Consider the following 8,851-nt stretch of genomic DNA (forward strand, 5'->3'; position numbering starts at 1 on the left):
GGGTGACCACCACAAAATGTGGCTAATGAAAATCAACACGAGTCAAAGTGAATGTGCTTACTGACTAGCCCTGGGCTTGGACAGTGAGTTAGAAACTCAGTTCCAAGAGAGCAATTTGGAAAGTGTTCAGGGACTTTCCTCTACTCATTTAAGCTACAGATATCCCTGGAACTGTTATTCCCTCGTGTTGTGATACATGTCTGAAATGTTTGAAATATAAAGTCCCAAAATGCCATAAAAGGTCAGACATGGACATTTGTTTTTATTTCTCACACCCCAGAGCCCCAGGGTTCAGATTTTCTGTGCGGAGAAGGGCACTTGGGTGACTACCAGAGGTCCCACTTGGCCACTCCCCAGCTCTTGTGGGAAGAAGCCGGGAGATTGTTCTCTGTGGCTGTTTCCTTTACACCTAACTCCATTTGGGGTTTATTTTTTCCGTCTTTGCAAAACTAATTCAAAGAGGGTCTGATGTAGCTCCTAATAAAGACAAACTAAACTAATCTGAAATATGTTCATTCCTTATAGCTTACCTGGAAAAGCATTATGCAAGAAGATTGATCATGAACAGACTGGCTTTATTTAACAAACTTCTCAATGATTTGACTGTCAGAAAGGGACATCTTTATAGCTGAATATATAAAATGCAAGCCAACCTCAACACATCAAATCCAGAAATGTTGAGTTTCTCCTCCAAACCCACCTCTGAACCAGATCATAAAAGCATATTTGATTCCATGCACCAGTGATCCCTCAAAGAGCTCACTATATTGGCCATCATGATGTTATACAGTATTCTATTATCTTGCTAAATATATAGTGCTGATATATTAATCCATTTTCATGCTGCTGATAAAGACATATCTGAGACTGGGCAATTTACAAAAGGAAGAGGTTTAATGGAGAACTCACAGTTCCACGTGGCTGAGGATGCCTCACAATCATGGTGGAAGGCAAGGAGGAGCAAGCCACATCTCATGTGGATGGCAGCAGGCAGAAAGAGAGCTTGTGCAGGGAAACTCTCATTTTTAAAGCCATCAGCTCTCATGCAACTTATTCACTAGTATGAGAACAACACAGGAAAGACCTGCCCCAAGATTCAATTACCTCCCACTGGGTCCCTCTCACAACATCTGAGAATTCAAAATGAGATTTGGGTGAGACACAGCCAAACTGTATCAGCTGACATGTTACAGGACATTAGAATGGGATATTTAAAGTAAGGTGCTAATTGAGTGGTGGAGAAATAGAAGAAAAACAGAATTCAATATTGAATGACCAACAGAAGCTTCTCTAAAATGTTGTTTGAGCATGAGATGAGCTATAAAAGATCATTTGGAAGACATTCTAATTTTATTCTTATTTTTTAAAAAGCTGAAGTATGGCTTCCTCAGGTACCCATTCTGATCTGTTCATATGTAAATGCTGGGATTTTTTCCAGTTTTTATGGTAGGGAGTCTGTGGTGTGTGCTTTTCTGGTGTCCCCACAAAGTCGGCCAAGGTTGGGGATATGATGGTTCCTAACCATGAGATGAAACTGCATCTGTTCATGTGCACATCAATAGGAGGGAAAGTCCTAAAAGAGGAGCTTCCCGGTGACACCGAGTAATCCAGTTGTCCTAACTCCCCCAAGTGAAACGGCTGCAACAAACACATCTCAGTGCTATGAAGTTTGGCTTTCATAGAAGAAAAGTGTCTAGCTCTGAATAACGTCTCGTAGAGGTGGGTTTTCACAAAACCTCATGCTGAGTCACTTTATATCAGGGAATAGATTGAAAATCTTTACTTTATCTATTAAAAACCTAATCAGTTCTCAACCAAACCTCTGACAATGAATAAAATTGGCCACTGTATATAACTAGATTGTATTTCTATTTCCCTTTCTAAAATGGATGTGAGAGCATATATCTGGACTCAGCTCTGCAATATGTCTGTTCTTGTGGCAAAGGAGCCGAGACATCTATCAGCAGCAGCTCAGTCTATGATATTGTATCATAGCAAACGTTCATTGAGTGCAGTTGGATCTGTTGATAATTTTAGAGCTTCAAGAATCTTAGATGAGAAAAATCCAAAATTTTCTTCAGTTGGAACTGATTTCCCTCAGCTCGTAACTAAGATATTATTTAATTTTTCCCATCAGCTTCAGCTGACACAAGAGTTGTACAAGTGGCTTTATGTTACCAAGTTTTTACTTAGCTTTGGAACAACTCTCTGTCTTTCATCTTGACAGCAGAAAAAGTGTTGTGAAGTGAGAAACGACCACGAGAGTCATTCATCTGAAAGTGCGCATGCACACACACACACACACACACACACACAGCCCAGTAGTTTTTTTTTTTTTTTCAAGAAGAAATGAATTGGATATTTTGGAATTTATTTATAGGCTAGGCAATAAGTTACTCAGATTAACACAGATCAATACCACCTTGACTTGGTGACCCAGAGAATTCTAATTAGATTTTAGGTGCATTTTTCTTTATCTTGGTATTCAATACATCATCTAATTAAGTAACCATGTTAAACAAAATTAAAATGACAAGTTACAGCTTACTTCACAGTCTATTTCAAATTCAGCTTGTCCACTAGGTCACTTTTACAGAAGATGGTCTTTTAACATGAAGAGGTTTGATAATCTGGCAGGTCTCTTCTCTCCCAATTAAAAAAACAAGAGTTTTTTTGCTAGCTTGACAATTTTATAGGTGAAAAACATGAAGTGAGTAAATAAACTAAACCACAAAGGTGGACAAAAAGCAATATGATATAAAACACGTCACGTTTTCTATTTGTATTCAGTGAAAGTTTTTACATTTCAAGTAAATGAGCCTTCATTTTAAAAAATATATATATATATGAAAAATTAAAGTACCTTCCAGTTCTAGCTTGCTGAAGTTTCTTCTGCAAAAGTACAAAAATTAACCCCCTAAGAACTAAACAGGACAGGGCCACGGCAAAGGCAGAATGGCTGCCATGTTAAGACTTTTGCTTGCGTTACACTGATGGGTATATTTTAGGTGATAAATTTTCTCCACTATCTAGCACTTAAAATGAACATTTTCTTACAAACTTTATTTGTAAGCAACTGATTTTTATTAATTAGCAAACACACTGAGAGGTATCTGTTGATCCAAAATTCTCTAAATCCAGATAAATCTTTTTAAAAATTTATTTCACACATGAGGCTTTAATATTTTTAGTTAGGAAAAGATCGAATCTGAGGCTGTAATGGTTCAACCTAAAGCGTCCCTTTTCCGTAGTGGAGTAAATCTGTGCAAAATATTTTTCCTTGTCTCTAAAAAACAACTTAAGTAGAGGAAATTTAAAAATGCACTTTAGCCAATTTGCACCAATCATAAAAGAAATAAGATATTCTTTCCCTTATCCTGACTCAACCATTCCGATCAGGGGAGAATACTGCAAACTTTAAGAACCTCACTGGCTATCATCAGAATAACTACAGAACAGGGTAGTGCAGGGCGAAACTATTTCTCTATATTCCAGAAGGCAGAAGCTTGGGTGCTCTAGCCTTACAAGTAAAATAGCACAGGCAGGCAAAAGCTCACAGTAAATGTACACCAGAACAGGGGCCTAAGTGAAGGTGAATTTGTCTGACTGGCTTACAGCTTTTATAAGAAAAAAAGAAAAAAGACGAATCTGTAATGAAGAAAAAAATCCTAAAATTTTGTCACATTTACAGAAATCTCAAACCTTTTGTATTCCCATGCTCACAAGTAGTTTTGATACACATTGTAAATAGTTTCAGTATTCAGGAAGAAGAGTACTATATTGTTGCCAAAGAACAAGAGATTTCTTCATGCTTCTGATATCTCAGATTTGCTGAGTGCAATAGCCAGTTCTAAGTCTTCTTGTTCTTGCTGATTTAGTTGGGCAAGCCTCTGCTCTTCCTCTCTCTCACTTTCCCTCTTGGCCCATTCGATCATATCTTCTTCAGAGGGATAAGCACTGAAGTTGGCAAAATTGCTTGGATCAGCCTCTTTATTGGTAGTGGTAGTAGCAGAAGTGAATGGATCACAAAACATTTCAGGATCTTTTTCTTTGGGGCTATCGTTGCCTGGGAAAGGCTGAAATGGATCATTCAGTTTAAAGGGATCAGGAGAATCCAATTTGTTGATGGATTTTTTCCCAGGTGGTGGAGGGCTGGGTCTTGTTGGAGTTCCAATCTTTGGTGGCAGTGCTGGGGGTTCATCTTCACTTTTGACCGATGTTTCCTCAAATACATTTTTTGTAATCACTACGTTGCTGACAGAGCTCGATGTGGCTGAACTAAAAGGATCTTCATTTTTGACCTTTGACAATGTGCTGAAGTCGATAAATCCATCTCCAAATGATTCATTCCCAAAAACAGAAGCAAAGGGGTCTGTGGCTGAATCGCTTGCTGCAACAACTGTTCTGTTCTACCAGGAGCAAAAGGATCGTTGTGCTTCAACGTTTCTACCGATGTAATACCGCTATTGTTGGCTGCACTGAAAGGGTCAGTGCTTGAAGTGGCAAAAGGATCAGTAGATTGCCTAAAGAAACAGTCTGATGCAAATGGATCTGAACCTTTGAAAAGATCACCACAAAATGGATCGATTTTTCCAAAACGATCATCCTTGAAAGGATCACTGCCAACGAAAAGATCAGACTGGAAAAAATCCAAGTTTGTATCTGCAACTGGACCTGTCAGCAAACTTGAGTCTACATTAAATGGATCTTCCTCTTTGAATGTCTATTATTGTCGAGTTCTGAACAAACTTTTTCAGCAACAGCTGTAATCACCTCATTTGCATCAGTCACACCAGAAGGCAGTAGTTCAGGACTACTTCTTGCTGGAGATTCCTGGTGTATGGGCTCAGACTCTAGGTTGCTCTGGCCTTCAGCATGTTCATTAAGGTTGGCTGTTTCACTGCTGCTGGTGCTGAGGCTGCAATAATCTGTAGCTCCACTTACAAGAATGCTGTGTGGGCTACTGCACCAATTTAACTGATTATTATGATTTTCCAAATTTTCATTTCCATCAGTTTCATTTGCATTGAACTAATTTCCTGTTGTGAATCCTGTAGGTGCTGCTGAAGAGGTTCCAACTGAGCCTTCCCTGACTCTACACTCTCCTCCAATTCTGCTGTTTCTTGCTGTAGATGGCTCAGCTCTTCTCTAGCTTTTGCCAATTCTTCTTCATAAGTGGAGATCTGTGATTCCTGACTGGTTAATTCAGCTTTCAGAGAAGAGATCAGTTGGGCCTCCTCAGCACATTTCTTTCTGACTTCCTTGAGTTGCTCCTCCAGCTGGGCTTTCTGCTCATCCAGTTCATCAAGGAGTTCCTTTACCTGCTGTTTCTGGGCCTGTAGTTTTTGCAGATTAGTATTCTCCCTTTGAACTTCATCTTGAAGATCCTGAACCTCATTTGTCCTCTGTTTAATAGTATCTTCGTTCTCCTTAAGGTCCTGTTCCACATTATTCTTTTCCCTCTGTAGGTCAACTATTTCATTGTTAAGAGTATCTAGTTCCTTAATAGCAGAGAAATCTGCAGCAGGACTTGATCCTATGATGTTCTTTTGTAAACTGGACCTGTCTGATGGTGGAATCATTTCAGGAGTAAGAACGTGAGGAGGATCAATGCCCTTGATTAACTTCTGACTGATTAAGTGAAAAGCCAAGACAAACTGTTCCTTTGAAAGCTTCCCACCGTCCTTTGTGTAGCATAATGACCATATGTGGGCTAGTAAGGTAGATGGTAAACCTGTTTTCAAGAATATTTCACGGACCTCCAATCCAGACACAAATCCGTCCATATCTTTATCAGTTTTCAGGAAGATTTCATCATGTTTAGCTTTTTCTGCAGGGGATACAACCCACGTTTTTCTCTTAGATGGTGGCACCAAGGATGGAGGCAAGGACGTTGGCACAGGTTCTTTCTCCAGTGCACAGTATACCAAAAACATGGCAACTGCAAACTCATCTCTGTCAAGCATTCCATCATGGTCAATATCACTCAACTCCCAAACTCTTCCAAGGATATCCACAGGTAACTTAGAGTTGAGCAACACTGGTTTCACTTTATCACCAGATAGAAATCCATTCACTGGGCTTAAACTATCAAATATTGCATCATATTTGGCCTTATCTTCAGGTTTTACAGCCCATAGGAGCTCAGCTGCAGAGGTTCCACTGATTAGCAAAGGATTACTGGTATCATGAAATCTTGGTGGAGGAACAGCCAGGTTCAAACTACTTAGTGAAACTTCCAGTCCATTCTGGGTACATGCCACAAGACACAAAGCAACAAAGAATTCTTGTTTGTTCAGGATACCTTTGCCATCTGTGTCGGCTAAATCCCAAATCTTCTCAAGTATCAAGTCTGGAAGCCCTGATTTTTTCAGAAGAGCAGCAGCATCAGAAGCCAACATCCTTCCAGTATTGCCTGTATCAACCTGTCTATAGTATTTTTCATATACAGGATTCCCACTTGATAACTTTTTTTGCCCTTCCTTCTCTTCTGCCATGTGAGGCACAGCATTCATCCCTTTTTCACCCTTCTACCATATGAGGATGCAGCAAGAAGCATCATCTTGGAAGGAGAAAGCAGTCCACATCAGACACTGAATCTGCTAGCACCTTGATTCTAGACTTCCTGGCCTCCGGAACTGTGTCAGAGAGAGCTGGGCCGCCACAGCCTTGGTGTTTCCATCATGCAAGAGAGGGGTTTTTTTTGTTTTTTTTTTTTTTTTTTTTGAGACGGAGTCTTGCTTTGTCGCCCGGGCTGGAGTGCAGTGGCGCGATCTCGGCTCACTGCAAGTGCCGCCTCCCGGGTTCACGCCATTCTCCTGCACACCAGTAGTTTTTATTAAAAATTAAGTAATAGCTAAAATTGAATAAATCTATTCAAACCCTTTACTTTAGTGGAAAGGAGAAAATAAGGCTTCCCATAGAAATGTTTGAAAAGTAGACTCATTTCATAAAGACATCTTCCTGACCTATGCTCTTCTTCATCTTGCCAAGCTGAAGGTTTGTTTGATTGTTTTAATTGGTCTAGGAATGTATGGCAATGCTCAGTATGAAGTGTGTTTTTCCAAAAAACTGCTTAAAGTGACCTAGTAATTCACAAGGAAGCTGCAACCACACTGAACTCTTCCCCGACCCACACTCGCAAAGCCCAGTGTCACAGCTTAGGAAACCCTGATCATTCTGCTTCCTTGTAGCCTCTTTTAATCTCCCTGAAAAGTCCCTATGCCCTGTCTCAGTGTCTAGTTCTGAACGTTTAAATTCTTTTTTCTCTCTAAGGAGCTATTACTGGGGCTTTCACTTATTAGGACACTTTGTGCGTGTGTGTGTGTGTGCACGTGCGCATGCAGTGTCATCAAGAGCTAAATGCAGCCACATGTATCTGGTTTGAAAATACAGAATACAGCATCCTGGACCACATTGACACAATAGTTTTTCCTATGGACGGTGTTTGGGAGGTTCACTTTCTACCGGTGATTTGGGTCATTTCTCCGTTGGCATTTTTATTTCATAAAGTAGGAGAGATTTCCATCGATATCCAACCTCCTTCCCTATCCTCCTTTACCCAGGTTTCTCTAGGACAGTCTAAACTCAATCCCATGGTGTTATAATAAAAACAAGACAAAATAACAACAATCAAAAGTCAAACAAAACAAAACCTGTCTGGGATCAAGGAGAAAATGTACCAATGGTCACGCACCTCAACTTCTCTAGGACATTCTAGAAATTCACTGGACATCAGTACCTCACAAAGAGGCTTCTCAGACAAACTGTCCAGTTAGACAGGGGGCTTATGTCAGGTCACTACCAAAAATGAAGCAATACAGAATTCTAATTAAAGAAAGCATTAAATAACATTTTCCTTCTTTGAAGCTTAAAACTTCTTGATTTTTTAAAAGGTAAGCTTTTCTTTCCCGATTTATTCCGTGGTATTTATCAAGTACCTGAAGACAGATCAGAGTGGTCAGTAAAAACTTAAAAAATAAAAATCTAGCCTCATAATTTCCAAATACTTTTGGCAATTGGATTTAGCTTAATGCAGTGTTGCTGTATATAGATTCTGCCTTAGCAAAGAAAAAAAAAAAACAAAACAACAACAACAACAACAAAACTTGGTAATTATTTTTTACACATTGTATCCAGACATGCTTCAAAAGTTTTAGAAAATATTTTTGTTCCTGAAGTAAGGAAAACACACACACCCCATCCCCATGCAACCTCTTATTCTAATTGCATTATTACGTTCTCAGCAACCCTCTCTTTCCTTTGGTTAACTTTTAATACAGTCCTTGTTAGAATTCTCATGGATCATAAATCAGTGGGATCCAAGTAAGGCCCTATTAGTTCTACTTATAAGACATTTACCATGCTGGGTGCGGTGGCTCATGCATGTATTCCCAGCACTTTGGGAGGCTGAGGTGGGCGGATCACTTGAGGTCAGGAGTTCAGACCAGCCTGGCCAACGTGGTGAAACCCCGTCTTTACTAAAAATACAAAAACTAGCTGGGTGTGGTGGCACACACCTGTAATCCCAGCTACTTGGGACACCGAGGCAGGAGAATCACTTGAACCCAGGAGGCGGAAGTTGCAGTGAGTTGGGATTGCACCATTGCGCAACAGCCTGGGTGACAGAGTGAGACTTGGTCTCAAAAAAAAAAAAAAAAAAGAAGACATTTACCTGAAAGATAAAGTCCTGCTTCTGGATCTCTTTAGAAGCACAAAATAAGTTTTTGGATTCGCAGGGCCTTATTTCCTTTCATGAACACATTAAGCAAAAACACATGTACCTCACTTTGGGTTGGACTTGGCATCCTGATAGTGCATAATTATGTCTTAGGAAAAGTCAAATCAGAGA

At 39.8% G+C, this 8,851-nt stretch overlaps 1 pseudogene; it reads right to left on the bottom strand.

The window, feature by feature from the left end:
* Positions 1-3,805: 3,805 nt before the first annotated feature.
* LOC101176233 lies at positions 3,806-7,766 on the bottom strand (annotated as a pseudogene).
* Between the last annotated feature and the right edge of the window lie 1,085 nt (positions 7,767-8,851).

The sequence above is a fragment of the Nomascus leucogenys genome, unplaced genomic scaffold (genome assembly GCF_006542625.1).
Source record: "Nomascus leucogenys isolate Asia unplaced genomic scaffold, Asia_NLE_v1 000184F_51539_qpd_obj, whole genome shotgun sequence".
NCBI classification, from domain to species: Eukaryota; Metazoa; Chordata; class Mammalia; order Primates; family Hylobatidae; genus Nomascus; species Nomascus leucogenys.